The sequence below is a fragment of the Microcaecilia unicolor genome, chromosome 2, assembly GCF_901765095.1.
Source record: "Microcaecilia unicolor chromosome 2, aMicUni1.1, whole genome shotgun sequence".
NCBI lineage: Eukaryota > Metazoa > Chordata > Amphibia > Gymnophiona > Siphonopidae > Microcaecilia > Microcaecilia unicolor.
In genome coordinates, this window is record NC_044032.1 from 101,816,386 (window position 1) to 101,837,318 (window position 20,933).

Sequence of the window (20,933 nt, forward strand, 5' to 3'; positions counted from 1 at the left end):
ATCTGGTTTTCAGGAAGGGAGAAACCTATGCTGAGCATGCTCTTCTAAGTAACTCTTCTGCAGTTAGGGAAGTGAAAGCGGACAAAGTTCCTGCCAACATTCATTGCATTTTTGAGTGGGAGGTTGATAAGATTGTACATATAGCCTGGTGTCAATCCATGTACGAGGGATATGTCTCCAAAAACTTCTGCCCAGGCAGGAAGGGTAAGAGCAGCTGTTATTAGTTCTGGAAGCAAAATTTAGGCTCTTAGGTAGAAAGCTGAAATCCAGATCCTCCAGGGTAGCATTTTCTGAAATGCTACCTGTGCCACGGGCAGGGCCCAAGAGACAGGCAGAGCTCCAGAGTCTCAATGCGTGGATGAGACGATGGTGCAGGGAGGAGGGCTTTAGATTTGTTAGGAACTGGGCAACATTCTGGGGAAGGGGGAGCCTATTCCGAAAGGATGGGCTCCATCTTAACCAGAGTGGGACCAGGCTGCTGGCATCGGCGTTTAAGAAGGAGATAGAGCAGCTTTTAAACTAGAAATGGGGGGAAGGCCGACAGTCGCTCAAAAGAGCATGGTTCGGGATAAGGTATCTTTCAAAGATATCACCATAACAGGGAAGATAGAGTATCCTGATAGTGAGGTTGCAAAAGAGATTGTAGTAGATCGGGTATCTTTAAATAACAATAAAAATCAGACAAAAGATTGCCAATTAATACTGTCAAGTACTAAGCATGATGTACTTAGGAACAACAAACATAGTTTGAAATGTCTATATGCGAATGCCAGGAGCCTAAGAAATAAGATGGGGGAGTTGGAATATATTGCACTAAATGAAAAATTAGATATAATAGGCATCTCTGAGACCTGGTGGAAGGAGGATAACCAGTGGGACACTGTCATACCGGGGTACAAATTATATCGTAGTGATAGGGTGAATCGGATTGGTGGAGGGGTAGCATTGTATATTAACGAGAGCCTTGAATCAAATAGATTGAAAATTCTGCAGGAAACAAAACACTCCTTGGAATCACTGTGGATTGAAATTCCATGTGCAAAGGGGAAAAGGATAGTGATAGGAGTGTACTACCGTCCGCCTGGCCAGGACGAACAGACGGATGCGGAAATGTTAAAGGAAATCAGGGACGCAAACAAACTGGGCAACACAATAATAATGGGGGATTTCAATTACCCGCATATAGACTGGGTTAATGTAACATCTGTACACGCAAGGGACATAGGATTTCTTGATGAAATCAAGGACAGCTTCATGGAACAGCTAGTTCAGGAGCCGACAAGAGAAGGAAAAATACTAGACTTAGTCCTTAGTGGTGCTCATGATCTAGTGCAGGGGGTAACGATACGAGGGCCGCTTGATAACAGTGATCATAATATGATCGGTTTTGATATTGGCATTGAAGGAAGTGAAACTAGGAAATCAAGTACGCTAGCGTTTAACTATAGAAAAGGTGATTACGACAAAATGAGAAAAATGGTGAAAAAAAGACTGAAAGGAGCAGCTCGCAGAGTAAAAAACTTGCATCAGGCGTGGATGCTGTTTAAAAACACCATCCTGGAGGTTCAGGACAAATATATTCCACGTATTAGAAAAAAGGGAAAAAAGACTAAACGTCAGCCGGCGTGGCTAAACAGTAAGATAAAGGAAATCATTAGAGCCAAAAAACAATCCTTCAGAAAGTGGAGAAGAGAACCAACTGAAAGTAACAGGATAGATCATAAGGAATGCCAAGCCAAATGCAAAGCGGAGATAAGGAGGGCAAAAAAGGACTTTGAGAAGAAATTAGCGTTGGAAGCAAAAATACATAGTAAAAATTTTTTTAGATACATTAAAAGCAGGAAACCGGCCAAAGAGTCGGTTGGGCCGCTGGACGAAAATGGTGTTAAAGGGGCGATCAAGGAGGACAAAGCCGTAGCGGAGAAATTAAATGAATTCTTTGCTTCGGTCTTCACCGAGGAGGATTTGGGGGGGGACACCGGTGCCGGAAAGAATATTTGAAGCGGGGGAGTCGGAGAAACTAAACAAATTCTCTGTAACCTTGGAGGATGTAATGGGTCAGTTCAGCAAGCTGAAGAGTAGTAAATCACCGGGACCTGATGGTATTCATCCCAGAGTATTAATAGAACTAAAAAATGAACTTGCGGAGCTACTGTTAGAAATATGCAATCTGTCCCTAAAATCGAGTGTAGTACCGGAAGACTGGAGGGTAGCCAATGTTACTCCGATTTTTAAGAAGGGTTCCAGAGGAGATCCGGGAAATTATAGACCGGTGAGTCCGACGTCGGTGCCGGGCAAGATGGTGGAGGCTATTATTAAGAATAAAATTGCAGAGCATATACAAAAACATGGACTGATGAGACAAAGTCAGCACGGATTTAGTGAAGGGAAGTCTTGCCTCACCAATCTAATGCATTTTTTTGAGGGGGTAAGCAAACATGTGGACAATGGGGAGCCGGTTGATATTGTATATCTGGATTTTCAGAAGGCGTTTGACAAAGTGCCGCACGAAAGACTCCTGAAGAAATTGCAGAGTCATGGAATCGGAGGTAGGGTATTATTATGGATTAAGAACTGGTTGAAAGATAGGAAGCAGAGAGTAGGATTGCGTGGCCAGTATTCTCAGTGGAGGAGGGTAGTTAGTGGGGTCCCGCAGGGGTCTGTGCTGGGTCCGTTGCTTTTTAATGTATTTATAAATGACCTAGAGATGGGAATAACTAGTGAGGTAATTAAATTCGCCGATGACACAAAATTATTCAGGGTCGTCAAGTCGCAGGAGGAATGTGAACGATTACAGGAGGACCTTGCGAGACTGGGAGAATGGGCATGCAAGTGGCAGATGAAGTTCAATGTTGACAAGTGCAAAGTGATGCATGTGGGTAAGAGGAACCTGAATTATAGCTACGTCTTGCAAGGTTCCGCGTTAGGAGTTACGGATCAAGAAAGGGATCTGGGTGTCGTCATCGATGATACGCTGAAACCTTCTGCTCAGTGTGCTGCTGCGGCTAGGAAAGCGAATAGAATGTTGGGTGTTATTAGGAAGGGTATGGAGTCCAGGTGTGCGGATGTTATAATGCCATTGTATCGCTCCATGGTGCGACCGCACCTGGAGTATTGTGTTCAGTACTGGTCTCCGTATCTCAAAAAAGATATAGTAGAATTGGAAAAGGTACAGCGAAGGGCGACGAAAATGATAGTGGGGATGGGACGACTTTCCTATGAAGAGAGGCTGAGAAGGCTAGGGCTTTTCAGCTTGGAGAAGAGACGGCTGAGGGGAGATATGATAGAAGTGTATAAAATAATGAGTGGAATGGATCGGGTGGATGTGAAGCGACTGTTCACGCTATCCAAAAATACTAGGACTAGAGGGCATGAGTTGAAGCTACAGTGTGGTAAATTTAAAACGAATCGGAGAAAATTTTTCTTCACCCAACGTGTAATTAGACTCTGGAATTCGTTGCCGGAGAACGTGGTACGGGCGGTTAGCTTGACGGAGTTTAAAAAGGGGTTAGATACAGTGGGGGAAATAAGTATTTGATCCCTTGCTGATTTTGTAAGTTTGCCCACTGACAAAGACATGAGCAGCCCATAATTGAAGGGTAGGTTATTGGTAACAGTGAGAGATAGCACATCACAAATTAAATCCGGAAAATCACATTGTGGAAAGTATATGAATTTATTTGCATTCTGCAGAGGGAAATCAGTATTTAATCCCTCTGGCAAACAAGACCTAATACTTGGTGGCAAAACCCTTGTTGGCAAGCACAGCGGTCAGACGTCTTCTGTAGTTGATGATGAGGTTTGCACACATGTCAGGAGGAATTTTGGTCCACTCCTCTTTGCAGATCATCTCTAAATCATTAAGAGTTCTGGGCTGTCGCTTGGCAACTCGCAGCTTCAGCTCCCTCCATAAGTTTTCAATGGGATTAAGGTCTGGTGACTGGCTAGGCCACTCCATGACCCTAATGTGCTTCTTCCTGAGCCACTCCTTTGTTGCCTTGGCTGTATGTTTTGGGTCATTGTCGTGCTGGAAGACCCAGCCACGACCCATTTTTAAGGCCCTGGCGGAGGGAAGGAGGTTGTCACTCAGAATTGTACGGTACATGGCCCCATCCATTCTCCCATTGATGCGGTGAAGTAGTCCTGTGCCCTTAGCAGAGAAACACCCCCAAAACATAACATTTCCACCTCCATGCTTGACAGTGGGGACGGTGTTCTTTGGGTCATAGGCAGCATTTCTCTTCCTCCAAACACGGCGAGTTGAGTTCATGCCAAAGAGCTCAATTTTTGTCTCATCTGACCACAGCACCTTCTCCCAATCACTCTCGGCATCATCCAGGTGTTCACTGGCAAACTTCAGACGGGCCGTCACATGTGCCTTCCGGAGCAGGGGGACCTTGCGGGCACTGCAGGATTGCAATCCGTTATGTCGTAATGTGTTACCAATGGTTTTCGTGGTGACAGTGGTCCCAGCTGCCTTGAGATCATTGACAAGTTCCCCCCTTGTAGTTGTAGGCTGATTTCTAACCTTCCTCATGATCAAGGATACCCCACGAGGTGAGATTTTGCATGGAGCCCCAGATCTTTGTCGATTGACAGTCATTTTGTACTTCTTCCATTTTCTTACTATGGCACCAACAGTTGTCTCCTTCTCGCCCAGCGTCTTACTGATGGTTTTGTAGCCCATTCCAGCCTTGTGCAGGTGTATGATCTTGTCCCTGACATCCTTAGACAGCTCCTTGCTCTTGGCCATTTTGTAGAGGTTAGAGTCTGACTGATTCACTGAGTCTGTGGACAGGTGTCTTTCATACAGGTGACCATTGCCGACAGCTGTCTGTCATGCAGGTAACGAGTTGATTTGGAGCATCTACCTGGTCTGTAGGGGCCAGATCTCTTACTGGTTGGTGGGGGATCAAATACTTATTTCCCTCTGCAGAATGCAAATAAATTCATATACTTTCCACAATGTGATTTTCCGGATTTAATTTGTGATGTGCTATCTCTCACTGTTACCAATAACCTACCCTTCAATTATGGGCTGCTCATGTCTTTGTCAGTGGGCAAACTTACAAAATCAGCAAGGGATCAAATACTTATTTCCCCCACTGTAGATTCCTAAAGGACAAGTCCATAGACCGCTATTAAATGGACTTGGAAAATTTCCGCATTTTTAGGTATAACTTGTCTGGAATGTTTTTACGTTTGGGGAGCGTGCCAGGTGCCCTTGACCTGGATTGGCCACTGTCGGTGACAGGATGCTGGGCTAGATGGACCTTTGGTCTTTCCCAGTATGGCACTACTTATGTACTTATGTACTTATGATTTGATCATTAGGCATGTAAATAGCTAGGTGGCTGGTGGATGTGAGGATTGTCTGGTCACTTGCCTGCTTGGTGTGAACCTTATGGCTTTTAGGATTTTAGACAGTGCTGGGGAGGAGCCAGCTGTCTTGATACAAGTGAGTACTAATGGCATAGGAAAATGTGGGATGGAGGTTCTGGAAACCAAATTTAAGCTCTTAGGATAGAAAGCTGAAGTCCAGAGCCTCCAGGGTAGCTTTTTCAGAAATGCTCCCTTTTCCATGTGCAGGACTCAAGAAGCAAGCAGAGCTCTGAAATCTCAATGCATGGTTGAGTCGATGGGGCAGGAATAAGGGATTTAGATTTGTTAGGAACTGGGCAACATTCTGGAAAAGAGGGAGCCTACTCCGAAAGAATGGAGTCCACCTTAACAGAGATAGAACCAGGCTGCTGTCACTAACTCTTAAAAAAGAGTTTGTGAAGTTTTTAAACTAAAATAGGGGAGGGGGGAGCTGAGAGTCTCTAGGAACAAATAGTTGGGTATGGAGTATCCTTGAAGGATACTATTGAAACAGGACATTTAGGGAATCCCAATAGAGCGTTTTCTCTAATGGAGAAAAAGCTAGGAGTATCTAATGGGAGAAAAGAGTAAAGGATGCAAATTGCTCCCTTCAACTTCTAAGCAGCTTGTAGATGCAAGGAAAAAACAATTTGAAATGCCTGTATACAAATGCTAGAAGCCTAAAAAAAGAAGGGATAGTTAGAATATATAGCATTAAATAATGAGGCATATATAATAGGCATCTCAGAGACTTGGTAGAAGGGACAATTAATGGGACACTATTAAACAGGGTGCAAATTATATCTCAGTGATAGAGGGGATCAAATTTGAGAGGGTTGTTGTGCTAGGTGTTAAAGAAGGAATTGAGAAACAAAATAATCATTTTACATGAAACAGATAGTAGTGTGGAAACATTATAGATAGAAAGTCCATGTGTAAAAGGAAGGAGTATTCTTGTAGGGCTGTATATCATTCACCAGGACAGAGAGAACAGACAGATGTAGAAATGTTTACAGAAATTAGGAAAGCTGGCAAATTGGGCAACAGTATAACAAGGGGTGATTTCAATTACCCCAACACTGACTGGAGTGCCAGGAAGATAAAATTCCTAGATGTAATAAATGACTGTTTCTTGGAGCAACTAGACAAGAATCGACAAAAGGGGGAGTCATTTTAGATCTAGTCCTTGGTGGAGTGCAGGGCATAGTACGAGATGTAACAGTGTTGGGTCCACTGGGAAACATGATCAAGTTTCAGCTACTATCTAGAATGAAGCCACAAAAGAAATCTACTGCTGCAGCATTTAATTTTTGAAAAGGTGACACTGATAAAATGAGGAAATATGGTTGAAAAAACAAAAGATCAATTGCAAAGGTTAGGACATTAAATCAGGCATGGATGTTTTTTTTTTAAATATCATCTTGGCAGTCCAGACTGGATGCAGTCCAGACCGGATGCATTCCACGTATTTATAACTACGCAAATCTCTGAAGACACATCTCTTCCAAAAGGCCTACAAAGAAAACACATAACCTACAAAACTACCTCAACAATCCACACAGTTATTACAGTTCACCTATATCCTACCTAACACCTTCTGTCTATCTTCCCTCACCTAATCTTCAAACACTAAGAATTGTACCTGTTATCACGAGATGATCATACTCTGTAAGCCACATTGAGCCTGCAAATAGGTGGGAAAATGTGGAATACAAATGCAATAAATAAATAATAATAATAAAGGTGGAAAGAGAAAACAGCCAGCACGGTTAAAAGGTGAAGTGAAAGAGGCTATTACAGCCAAAAGAATGCCCTTCAAAGGATGGAAAAGATGCCAAATGAAGAAAATAAGAAGCAACATAAGCACTGGCAAGCCAGATGTAAAGAACCGATAAAGAAGGCTAAAAGAGAATATGAAGAGAAACTTGCCGCAGACTATAATTCACAGTAACAATTTTTTCAGGTACATCAGAAGCAGAAAACCTGTGAGGGAATCTGTGGGACTGTTAGATAATGAAGGAGCAAAAGGGGCACTCAGGGAGGACAAGGCCATAGTGGAGAAACTGAATGAAATCTTTGCTTCAGTCTTTATGGAAGAAGATGTAAGAGATCTACCTGTTTAGTTACATTTTTAGAATTTTTGGTACTTAGTCATACATGTTACATTCATTTACTAATAGTTTACTTTCACGTGTGTAACCATGGTTTTATATATGTTTTTTTATATAGGGTTCCACTATACCTGTTAATATCGTTATCAAACTTACACAAAGCAACATTGACATTGAAAGAGGAACCCGAATTATAGCACCATCATGCAAGGTTGGAACTGAGGAACTGAGTTCGATTCCCACTTCAGGCACAGGTAGCTCCTTGTGACTCTGGGCAAGTCACTCAACCCTCCATTCCCCCATGTAAGCTGCATTGAGCCTGCCATGAGTGGGAAAGCGCAGGGTACAAATGTAACAAAACAAAAAAAAGTTTTCACGTTAGGAGTCACAGACCAAGCAAGGGATCTAGGTGTCATCGTTGATGATACGTTGAAACCTTCTGCTTGCTCAGTCAAGGTAGGGTATACACAAAAAGTAGCACATATGAGTTTTTCTTGTTGGGCAGACTGGATGGACCGTGCAGGTCTTTTTCTGCCGTCATCTACTATGTTACTATGTTACAGTGTGCTGCTGCAGCTAAGAAGGAAATAGAATGTTAGGTATTATTAGGAAAGGAATGGAAAACAAAAATGAGGATGTTATAATGCCTTTATATCGCACCATGGTGCGACCGCACCTCGAATATTGTGTTCAATTCTGGTTGCCGTATCTCAAAAACGATATAGTGGAATTAGAAAAGGTGCAGAAAAGGGCGATGAAAATGATAAAGGGGATGGGACGACTTCCCTATGAGGAAAGGCTAAAGCGGCTAGGGCTCTTCAGTTTGGAGAAAAGGCGGCTGAGGGGAGATATATGATAGAGGTCTATAAAATGAGTGGAGTTACGGGTAGATGTGAAGCATCTGTTTACGCTTTCCAAAAATACTAGGACTAGGGGGCATGCGATGAAGCTACAGGTAGTAAATTTAAAACGAATTGGAGAAACATTTTCTTCACTCAACGTGTAAATAAACTCTGGAATTTGTTGCCAGAGAATGTGGTAAAGGCGGTTTGCTTAGCGGAGTTTTAAAAAGATTTAGATGGCTTCCTAAAGGAAAAGTCCATAGAATGTTATTAAATGGACTTGGGGAAAATCCACTATTTCTGGGATATGCAGTATAGAATGTTCTGTACTTTTTTAGGATCTTGCCAGGTATTTGTGACCTGGATTGGAAACAGGATGCTGGGCTTGATGGACCTTTGGTCTTTCCCAGTATGGCAATACTTATGACCTCATTGCTTAGAAGTCTTTGAAAGGTATATAGAGAGTTATATATTTATAAATTCCTTTACATTGGATGGGTTCACACATTATTTCATCATCATAATTTCCAGAACATATTATATATGTTGGTATTTTGAGTATTTGTTTATTTGATATGAAGCACTGATATAAGATTAGGTAAACATCTATGGGTCAAGATTTGACATGTTGATTCTTATTTGTTTAGAATCTAATATAAAAGTGTTCTTCTATATTATTATATAATAAATTTAGAGTATAGTAATTTGTTGATTGTCTCATTTTTGCATTTCTTCCATTAACAATAGTATTTTTCATGTTTATTTTTGTTCTTACTGTACATTAGTTTTATTTTTTACGTTGTGAGTTTTTTCTGTGTTTTAAATTTAAACTAAAGAGACTCCTGAGGCAGGTCAGTTGGCTGAAACATGGCTGTGTCAAATCCATAAAGTTGTACAACAAACGTTTACACACGTTGTCAAGATAAAATGAGTCTTCGCTGTTTCCTGTGTGATTTTTCGAGTTTGCGAAGATTTGTGTTCTTCTGTATGTACATAGAGATCTACCTGTACCAGAAATGGTTTTCAAGGATGATGTGGAGGAACTGAAAGAAATCTCGGTGAACTTTGAATACGTACCGTGCCTAATTGACAAATTAAAGAGACTAGCAAGACACCTGAACAGGATGGCATACATTCAAGAGTACTCAATGAACTCAAGTATGAAATTGCTGATCTGCTGTTAGTAATATGTAACCTGTCATTAAAATCATCCATATTACTTGAAGGTTGGAGGGTGGCCAATGCAACACCATTTTTTTAAAATGGTTCCAGGGATGATCTGGGAAATTACAGAATGATAAGTCCGACGTTAGTTCCGGGTAAAACAGTGGAAAACTATTATAAAGAATAAAATTACGGAACACATAAATATGATTTAATGGGACAGAGTCAACATGGGTTCGGCCATTTCTTTGAAGGTGTGAATAAGCATGTGGATAAAGGTGAGCTGGTTGATGTAATGTACCTAGATTTTCAGAAAGTTTTTGATGAAGTTTCTCATCAGAGACTCCTGAGAAAATTAAAGAGGCAATGTTCTGCTGTGGATTAGAAATTGGTTATTGGACAGAAAACAGAGGGTAGCATCAGTAGCATAACCAGGTTGAGGGTACGGGGGGAGCAGAGAGCAGACTGCAGACAGCGCCGGCAAGTTAGTTCAAATGTGAGAGATCACATGAAAAATAGGCACCAGTGGCAGCGGAAGTGTTTGGAGGAGTAGCCACAACGTGGCAACCCACCTAACTATGCCTTTGGGTAGGGTTAAATGGTGATTTCTCTCAATGGAGGAGGGGGAAGTGCCACAGGTATCAGTATTGGGACTAGTGCTTTTATAACATATTTATAAGTGATATGGAAAATCAGAATGACTTTCTGTATCACACAAAACTATTCAAGGTTGTTAAAATACATGCAGATTGTGAAAAATTGCAGGAAGACCTTAAAAAATTGGAAGACTGGGTATCCAAATGGCAGATGAAATTTCATGTGGACAAATGCAAAGTGACACACATTGGAAAGAATAATCCTGATGCTAGGGTCTACCTTGTGGATCAGCACCCAAGAAAGAGATCTAGGTGTTGATGTAGATAGTACGCAGAAATCTTCTGCCCAGGGTGTGGCAGCAGCCAAAAAAGCAAAGAGGATGCTAGGAAATATTAGGAAAGGGATGGCAAATAAGATCGAGAATACTATGATGCAGGGGCGTAGCCACGGGTGGGCCTGGGTGGGCCCAAGCCCACCCACTTTCCCTCCAGGCCCGCCCATCAACATCTCCACCTTCGTTCCGGTCTCCCGCTGAACTCCACTGCTGCAGCTGCCGCCGCTTCTCTCCTGAGCAGCAGCAGGAACAAAAACAGGCGCTTCGCCGAGCCACCACTTCAGTTCAGTCGGCACAAGCGCGGGGCCGCCCACAGCAGCCTTCAGTCATGCGCTGTTGGCTCTGCCTTTCCTCTGCTCCCGGAACGGGAAATTGACGTCACCGGGGTCAGAGGATGGGAGAGCCGAAAGCGCATGACTGAAGGCTGCTGCGGGCGGCCCCGCGCTTGTTTTTCTTCTTGTGTTGATGGCGCTGCTGCTGCTCCTGCTTCAGAGGGCCAGAGTGAGAGAGGAAATGTGGCTGGTAGGGGAAGGGTGTCTGAGAGAGCAGAGGGGAGAGAAAAAAAAGAAGAGGACGCTGGAGAGTACAGAGAGAGAGAGCGAGAGATTGGGAGAGAGGGGACATGGAAAAGAGCAGGGGAGAGCCAGAGAGAGAGAAATGGGGAGAGAACATGGAAAAGAGCAGGGGAGAGAAAGAGGGGAGAGAAGGGACATGGAAAAGAGCAGGGGAGAGCCAGAGAAAAAGGGGATATGGAAAAGAGCAGGGGAGAGCCAGAGAGAGATGGGGAGAGAAAGAGGGGACATGGAAAAGAGCAGGGGAGAGACATGCTGCTGGGGAGAAGGAAGGGGAACAAGGGGGATACCCTGACTGGTCAGATGGAGAGACAAAGAGGAGAAATGCTGGATGAAAGGAGGGTGAAAGAGGAAAAATGCTAGAAGGAGGGGCAGAAAGAGGGAAGATGCTAGATGGAAGAGGGGTACAGAGAGAGAGAGATGAGTAGAAAGATGGGGGAGAGAAGGAGGGGACATGGAAAATGGCAGGAGAAAGAGAGAGAAGCTGCTGGAGAGAAACTGGGGGAGACCTTAGCTGGTCAAATGGAGAAATGCTGGATGAAATGAGGGAGAAAGAGGGAAAATGTTGGAAGGAGGGAGCAGAAAGAGGGAAGACGCTGGATGGAAGGTTAGGAAGAGAAAGAGGAAAGCCACTGGTAGGATGGGGGGGGGGGGAGAGAGAGGACATGCTGAATGGAAAAGGGTAGAGAGATAACTGTCTAGAAGGAAGGGGAGATAGAGGGAGACAATGGATGGATGGATTGGGAGAGGGTAATAGGTGGAAGGATGGAGAGAGAAAGAGGGATGACACTGGATGGAAGGGTAGGAGAGAAAGAGGGAAGGTGCTGGATGGAAGGTTAGGGAGAGAAAGAGGAGACGCTGGATTCAGAGAGAGGGAGAGACACTGAAAGGATAGGGAGAGAAAGGGGAGAGGATAGAGTTAATGAAAGATTGGAGAATAAGAGGAAGGGGCATGAGAAAAAGATGAAAAGGGATAGGTAACTGAAGTAAAAAGAGGGAAATTAAAGAATGGATAGTAAGAATTAATTAAATCTGGACAGAGAGTGAGACAGAAAAATAAATTGAAGAAAACAAAGAAAAAGGAGAGAAAAATTACAAATGAACAGGAAACCCTGGCAAGAGAGTTAAGAGAAGACAAAGGAATGCAGAATCTTGACTGGGACCAACACAATTAGAAAAAGTAAATGGCTAGACAACAAAGGAACAGAAAATAATTTTATTTTTAATTTAGGATAAAGCAATGTGGTAGCTCTGTTAATGAAGGCTAATAAATGCAAATAAAATAGAAAATAAGGTGATACCTTCACTGATTTTTAAAAAACTTTTGATTAGTCTTCAGAGACCAGCACTTCCTTCCTCAGGTCAGGAGAGGATGTCCTGACCTGAGGCAGGAGGATTTGGCCTCTGAAAGTTAATTGAAAAGGGTATTAGACTATTAAATAAAATATTTTCTGAAATGGCAGTGGGATTAAGGTGTGTCAGGGGGGTGGAGCCAATACAGAGTAGGGCAGGGCTGGGGTGTGTACTAAAAATCTCCCTCTCAAAAATTGGGACCCCTTGGCAGCTCTGAATGCGCCCAGATCGGATGAAAGTTCCGGAGCGCGGAGCTGCCTGGAATGAATGGCGGCACCCGCTCAGCTGCCAGTCCAGGACTCCAGTCCAGCCCACCACCACCACGTGCACGCCATGCAGTGCACGTTTTACAGGAGGGTTGCGGAGCGGAGGTGAGGAGCACGAGCCTGGCCCTGGAAGGTTCTTCTTCATGATCGACATTATTTCGAGGCGAGCCCAGCAGCAATAGGAGCCGGTAATAAAAATTTAAATACTTTTTTTTTCATCATAATTTTTAACATTGTGTGACGTGTGCTGTGTAATTTTTTTGTAAATTGAGCTAGCTGGGGCCTGCTGCCTGCCTGGGGCTGGTGGTCACTATTAAAATTTATTGTTGGGGAATTTCTGGGTGGGGATGGGCTCCTCATTGCCCTAGGTAATATGGGTGGGCACTATATATATACAGTGGGGGAAATAAGTATTTGATCCCTTGCTGATTTTGTAAGTTTGCCCACTGACAAAGACATGAGCAGCCCATAATTGAAGGGTAGGTTATTGGTAACAGTGAGAGATAGCACATCACAAATTAAATCCGGAAAATCACATTGTGGAAAGTATATGAATTTATTTGCATTCTGCAGAGGGAAATAAGTATTTAATCCCTCTGGCAAACAAGACCTAATACTTGGTGGCAAAACCCTTGTTGGCAAGCACAGCGGTCAGACGTCTTCTGTAGTTGATGATGAGGTTTGCACACATGTCAGGAGGAATTTTGGTCCACTCCTCTTTGCAGATCATCTCTAAATCATTAAGAGTTCTGGGCTGTCGCTTGGCAACTCGCAGCTTCAGCTCCCTCCATAAGTTTTCAATGGGATTAAGGTCTGGTGACTGGCTAGGCCACTCCATGACTCTAATGTGCTTCTTCCTGAGCCACTCCTTTGTTGCCTTGGCTGTATGTTTTGGGTCATTGTCGTGCTGGAAGACCCAGCCACGACCCATTTTTAAGGCCCTGGCGGAGGGAAGGAGGTTGTCACTCAGAATTGTACGGTACATGGCCCCATCCATTCTCCCATTGATGCGGTGAAGTAGTCATGTGCCTTTAGCAGAGAAACACCCCCAAAACATAACATTTCCACCTCCATGCTTGACAGTGGGGACGGTGTTCTTTGGGTCATAGGCAGCATTTCTCTTCCTCCAAACACGGCGAGTTGAGTTCATGCCAAAGAGCTCAATTTTTGTCTCATCTGACCACAGCACCTTCTCCCAATCACTCTCGGCATCATCCAGGTGTTCACTGGCAAACTTCAGACGGGCCGTCACATGTGCCTTCCGGAGCAGGGGGACCTTGCGGGCACTGCAGGACTGCAATCCGTTATGTCGTAATGTGTTACTAATGGTTTTCGTGGTGACAGTGGTCCCAGCTGCCTTGAGATCATTGACAAGTTCCCCCCTTGTAGTTGTAGGCTGATTTCTAACCTTCCTCATGATCAAGGATACCCCACGAGGTGAGATTTTGCGTGGAGCCCCAGATCTTTGTCGATTGACAGTCATTTTGTACTTCTTCCATTTTCTTACTATGGCACCAACAGTTGTCTCCTTCTCGCCCAGCGTCTTACTGATGGTTTTGTAGCCCATTCCAGCCTTGTGCAGGTGTATGATCTTGTCCCTGACATCCTTAGACAGCTCCTTGCTCTTGGCCATTTTGTAGAGGTTAGAGTCTGACTGATTCACTGAGTCTGTGGACAGGTGTCTTTCATACAGGTGACCATTGCCGACAGCTGTCTGTCATGCAGGTAACGAGTTGATTTGGAGCATCTACCTGGTCTGTAGGGGCCAGATCTCTTACTGGTTGGTGGGGGATCAAATACTTATTTCCCTCTGCAGAATGCAAATAAATTCATATACTTTCCACAATGTGATTTTCCGGATTTAATTTGTGATGTGCTATCTCTCACTGTTACCAATAACCTACCCTTCAATTATGGGCTGCTCATGTCTTTGTCAGTGGGCAAACTTACAAAATCAGCAAGGGATCAAATACTTATTTCCCCCACTGTATATATATATATATATATATATATATATATATATATATATATAGTGCCCACCCATATTAGCTCTGGGCCCAGCCAAAATATCAGGTCTGGCTACTTTACTTGGTCCATTTTTTCTTACAACCAAGTATCAAAAAGGTGCGCTAACTGACCAGATGACCACCGGAGGGAATTGGAGATGACCTCCCCTGACTCCCCCAGTGGTGATTAACCCCCTCCCACCCTGAAAAAAAAACAAACAACTTTAAAAACTTTTTTTGCCAGCCTGAAATGTCATACTCGGGTCCATCGCAGCAGTATGCAGGTCCCTGGGAGGAGAGGTATGTGTGTGTCAGAGAAGGCATAGCGAAGGCGTGGACATCCTGAACTGCCCCCCCCCCCCACCCAACAGGGATGGCCAAATTTCAAGGGAGTGGAGGAGTGGCCTAGTGGTTAGAGCACTGGTCTTGCAATCCAGAGGTGGCCGGTTCAAATCCCACTGCTGCTACTTTGATCCAAAATCCAAATAAATAAAGATAGTGTCGGAGGCATAGCAGGCATGGACGTCCTTCTCACAGAAACATCCACATTTTGGACGTCCTCAACTGCCATCGCAGGGACGGAGACACAGCGAAGGACGTCCTTCACCCATACTCAAAAAAAAAAAAAAAAAGACATCCCTGACAAGCACTTGGACGTTTTCACCTGGACTTGTATTTTTCTAAGGTTGTAGATGGCAATTTATTTAAGGTTGTAGACGGCTATTATAAACGCAGCTCGTCTGCATGTATGAAGCCGTATTTTGGCATGTGCAGAGCAGCCATGCATAATGCTTGGCTGCTCTGCACTGCCTTCCCCTCCTTAAGAAGGAAATCATGTACAAATGAGCTAACAGTGAGCAGCTCATTTGCATGCGATTTCCTTCATGCATGCCCGTTCCTTTCCAAATCGGTAAGGGAAGGGCTTTTTCCGTTCAATTAGTGCATCAGTTAGTCCACTGCAGTGCCCCCTAGGGTGCCCGGTTGGTGTCCTGGCATGTCAGGGGGACCAGTGCACTACGAATGCTGGCTCCTCCCATGACCAAATGAGTTGGAATTGGTTGTTTTTGAGAGGGCGTCCTCGGTTTCCATTACGGCCGAAAACAAGGGACGACCATCTCTAAGGTCGACCTAAATGTTGATATTTGGGTCTCCCTGACCGTATTATCAAAACGATAGATGGACACCCATCTTGTTTCGATAATACGGGTTTCCCCGCCCCTTCGCAGGACGTCCTGCGAGGACGCCCTCAGGAAAACTTGGGCCCCATTTGATTATGCCCCCTCCACGTGTCTTAGAAATGTGCACATATGCTATCTCTGCCAGATGGTGAACTCTTCAATTATCTATTAAGTCCAGACTCTTAGTAAAGAGCTTCCAGTCATTATCTGCCCAAGTAGACCTTTTTAGCCTTTTTGCAGTGGTGTCCATCTCAGGAACTAAGAGCAATTTTGGAAAGTAGAGAGCTGAAAAATGAGCTCTTATTAATAGGTGCATATACAGAAGCAATAAGCATCTAAAGCTCTGCCAACAGTCTTAACAACAATTACATAATGGCTCTCCACATCTGTATGCATATTTTTCACTTGAAAGGTTAAATGTTTTTCCAATAAAAAGTGTCACCTCTGCTCTGCACTTGACAGAAGATGCATAGTAACTCTGAACTAGCCACAATTGCTTTAATTTACAATGCTCATCGTTGACTTTCATTTGGGTAGGCATGAGGTGGGAGTTGTACGTCTACAGAACATTTTACATTTTTGTTGCCTAAATTGAGGAAGCAATGTTCAAGACATCCCAAGAAAATCACTCTTATTCTTGTTAGCCATATTTGAGACAAACCAGCAACATATAAAAGAAAACAGTTGTAAATCTCTATATCATGCTACCTAGGCACCCAGCCTTCTTCCTGGCAGCAGTGTATTTCCAGAAACCTCCCAAAGTGCTTTGTATACTCAACTTACCATAGCCTCCTTTCCCACATCCTGATCTGTATTCCCCCTCCTACTCTTCCTCTATCATCCTTCTCCTTAAAACCACATCATCCATACTTACACATGCCACTGTGATATATATATATATCAAGCCACTTCCCATAACCCCCGCCACATCATCCATATTCCACTTATCCTTGACTGCAGTCTTCTGCTTCTTCATACAGCCCTCTTTCACATTCATAAGCATTCACCTTTCATACAACTCTAGCATCACTCAGTCAACACAGTCCCCTTTTCTTGCAGTCTCCAACATCATCGAACACATATCTCCAGTCACAACTTTCCACACCCACACAAACATGAATGTCTATTGGGAGATGTCTTCAACTCCTTACCCGTACACCTTAATGACCAAATTCAAACATGTAATGTTAGAATATTATGGACTAAAGTCAGTAAATGGCACTGAAACAAATGCATACTGAGCTCTGCTCTATAAACAGTGTTCCGAGATGGGCACGGTTTAAGGAATACTAACTTCCGCAAACTACTGAAGACACATCTCTTTAACAAGGCATACCACAAAGATCAACAAATGTGAACTCCAACACACATATCCAGAATTGCCTTACGATATTTACTTGACACACTACTATCATGCTTTATCGCTATCATGTTACCCAAGATCCTTATGTTTATGTAATACTAAATGTCTATTTTCTTATGTATTTCCACTATTCATGATTTATTGTAAGCCACATTGAGCCTGCAAAGAGGTAGGAAAATGTTGGATACAAATGCAATAAATAAATAATGCATAGCACCAGGATCCACGTCCAACTTTGGGCACAAGGATTCACGAACTGAAATCGGGTGTAAATCTGTGCACCTAAGTTAAGCACGGATCCTCCAAAATTCTATAATATTGTACACATCTTTAGTGAACACCCCTGGCCCATCAATATCCCTCCCATGGTCATGTCCTCTTTTCAGTTGCACACTGAAAAAAATGTACATGCATATCTTTGTGCCTAGCAAGATGCGCACATAAATCCAAATTGTCAACAATTAGCACCAGTAATTGTTAGGGCCAAATTACTGGTGCTAATAGACTCATTACTCAAATTGTATGCAAGAATTAGTTGCATACCCAAAATTGAGTGTGCAATTATAAGTGCCATTTATAGAATTTGGGGGTAAATACTAAAGCCACTAGACATTGAAACACAAGCCATACAAAATATATAGCAAAGAGGTCACAGCAATGGCTCCAATCCAGGAGAAAAATGTTCTGCAAGACTCTTGTAAAACCAGTTAAACCTGACACTGTATGCCTCTGCTGTGATTCTTCCAAGTAGGGCTGATTAAATGAACCACCAAGAAAGCTGCAAATCTAACATGTCACGCACTAGTTCTCAAGCAGAAAAATCAATTCCAGTCTTATTCTACACCTGTAGATTCATCAGCAGTCTTCAAAGACTATTCTGCTATTTGTTTTTGAGCTTCCTGGCTTCTCAAAAAGAAAAGCAAACCATTCTTATAAAAAAAACCCATAGTCTCAATGGATACTGCAAGGTTAAACACATCTTGCATCCCACCAGCTGCTTTACAAACATCCACAAAGCTGTGTCTTAAATTGGAGACTCGAAGGGAATAGTCTTGAAAAGACTCGCATGTTCTGATGTTTTAGGTCTTTTATTCTACGATATTCAAATAACAGCCAGTCTTTTCTACGCAAAATTTAGAATCAATGCTATGACAGTTCGAGAGGTGGCAGAACCAAACCTACACAGTGGGCCCTCTGGATTCTCAATGGGCCTAAGATAGAGTCATGAAGCAATTCCATGGCTAACCAGTTTTCCAACAAACCCACCAAGTCATCACCTTCCAGGGTTTCCAGCAGGCCTACTCTTCCAATATTATTTTGCCACAAGCCATTTTCCAAATAGTCTAGTTTGTATAGACTGCCAGCACTTTGCATAGCTAGGTCAGGACCTCCAATCTGGTCTTCCAGCTCTGCAACCCTGACATCATAAATTGACTACAGAATGCTGTAACGATTGCAGATTTGCATTAACAGCATCAAACCCTTAGGGCCCAATACACAAAAGGCCCTGGAAAGAACCGCCCACTATTTACACCCCAGTAAAAAAAACTACCAAAGTGAAAATAGTGGGCAAGTCTCAAAAGTAATTGCATGCAGATGAGCTGCACAGACTTTTTATCATGCAGCTCGGGTAGGGAAAGTACCAGGGTTTCTGCATAGCAGTCAATGGGTAAACATGGCTGCTATGCCTAAAGCAGTTTTACTACACACAGCTTTCATACATTCATAAGCTGCGTATATGAAAGCCATGTGTAGCGAGAAGCCCCTGATCTTTCTCCCACAGCCGTGAGCTTAGCAACTGGGTGCTGTGCTTCTCCTGGGGATTTGTCGCCACATGTTGAAGACAAGCGGCTCAAGACCATCCTTCCTTTCCTGGCAGCTTTTCATCTTCAAAACACTGACAAACAGCAGCAACAAAGGTGCAATAAAAAAAAAAAAGGATACTAATAAAGGTAGGAGCGACCCTGTTCGCAAGATTTCCATTACACTGTAAAATACCACCAGTAGCAACCACCCACTCCTTGCTCACAATTCTATGGGTTTGGGGCTGTGGTGCCCGATATCCCTTGGATATGATGCTGTAACATAAGAATAGACATACTGGGTCAGTACAATGGTTCATCTAGCTCAGTACTCTGTTTCCAACAGTGGCAGAGCCAGGTAACAAGTACTTGGCAGAAACCCAAATAGTGGCAACATTCCATGTTACCAATTCCAGGGCAAGAAGTAGCTTCCCCATGTCTTGTCTCAATAGCAGACTATGGACGTTTCCTCCAAGAACTTGTTCAAACCTTTTTTAAACGCAGATACGCCAACCACTGTTACTACATCCTTCGGCAAAGAATTCCAAACCTCAACTATTTGTTGAGTGAAAAAAGTATTTCCTCCTATTTGATTTAAAAATATGACCAAGTAACTTTGAGTGTCCCCTAGTCTTTGTACTTTTGGGACGACTAAAAATCAATTAATTTCTACTCGATCTACACCACTCAGGATTTTGTAGACCTCAATCACATCTCCTGTCAGTCATCTCTTTTCCAAGCTGATAAGCCCTAACCTCTTTAGCCTTTCCTCATATAAGAGGAGCTCCCTCCCCTTAATCATTTTGGTCACTCTCCTGTGAGCCTTTTCTAATTCTGCTATATTTTGTTTTGAGATATGATGACCAGAACTGAACACAGGACTCGAGGTGAGGTTGCACCATGGAATGTTACAGAGGCATTATTGGTCTTATTTACCATTCTTTTCCTTATAATTCCTAGCATCCTGTTTGCTTTTTTGGCTGCAGCTGCACACTGAGCAAAAGATTTCAGCGTATTGTCTACAATGACACCTAGATCTTTTTCTTGGGTGCTGACTCCCAAGGTGAACCCTAGCATCAGGTAACTATAATTTGGATTATTCTTTCCAATGTGCATCACTTTGCATTTGTCCACATTAAATTTCATCAACCATTTAGATGCCCAGTCTTCAAATTTCCCATTTCTGCATTTTTCACAGTCCGCATGTGTTTTTAACAAACTTGAATAGTTTTATGACATCTGTAAATTTAATCACCCCACTCCACTTATCGTTCCAATTTACATATCATTTATAAATATGCTTACAGTAGATTTCAGCTTCGTGTTAAGTTCTTTAAGAGGAGTCGAGGACTTTTGTGTACTTTTTCTCCAGTTCAATCTTGAGATGCAGGCAGGAGATAGGATTCATCAGCTGAATGTAGAGTTGCACTTTCCCTTCGGGCAGGAGAACCAAATCCCCCTCCATCAATCTGGGCACCAGAGAAGAGAACCGGATCCTCACAACAGCTCCCGGCAGCTACAACAGCTCTTGATCATCTGCAAAAATTTCCACGTTAAATGTAGGGGCTGAATTTTGTGCATCACTCAAACAGTTGTGCATCACTTGGAATGCACATTTAAATACTGATCAACTCATTTACATACACTACTATGCAATTCCTGTTGTTTGCTGAAGCGAACGGTAAAAAGCATGCAGAGCCCCTTTGTGCATTGCCCGCTGAATACTGTGCTTGCTGAACTGGTTGGAACTAGTCAAAAACGCATGGTGCTAGCCCAGTAAAGCTTTGTGAATCTGGCCCTTAGTGCCCAATGCAGCTACCACCAACTCAGTGAGCTTGTGGATCATGTCCTTGATATGCAGAGCCATCTCCTGACAAATCTGCTATCTTGGGGTTACCAGTGGCCAAAGACCAAAAGCTTTTCTTCAACGTTTTTCACTGCTTTTGCCACCATTCCTGCTCTGTTCTTAGAAAAATATTTCTCT

General features: G+C 43.2%; 1 long non-coding RNA gene across 2 annotated transcripts in view; it reads right to left on the bottom strand.

Moving 5' to 3' along the window:
• LOC115462269 overlaps nucleotides 1-20,933 on the bottom strand; it is a 373,244-nt gene that overhangs the window by 262,080 nt on the left and 90,231 nt on the right. The window contains exon 2 of one of the 2 annotated variants that reach the window (XR_003940798.1): nucleotides 20,255-20,485. The exons of the other annotated variant lie outside the window; for it this stretch is intronic. This is a non-coding gene — a long non-coding RNA (uncharacterized LOC115462269). The remainder of the gene's footprint in view (nucleotides 1-20,254; nucleotides 20,486-20,933) is intronic. 2 annotated transcript variants of the gene reach the window in all.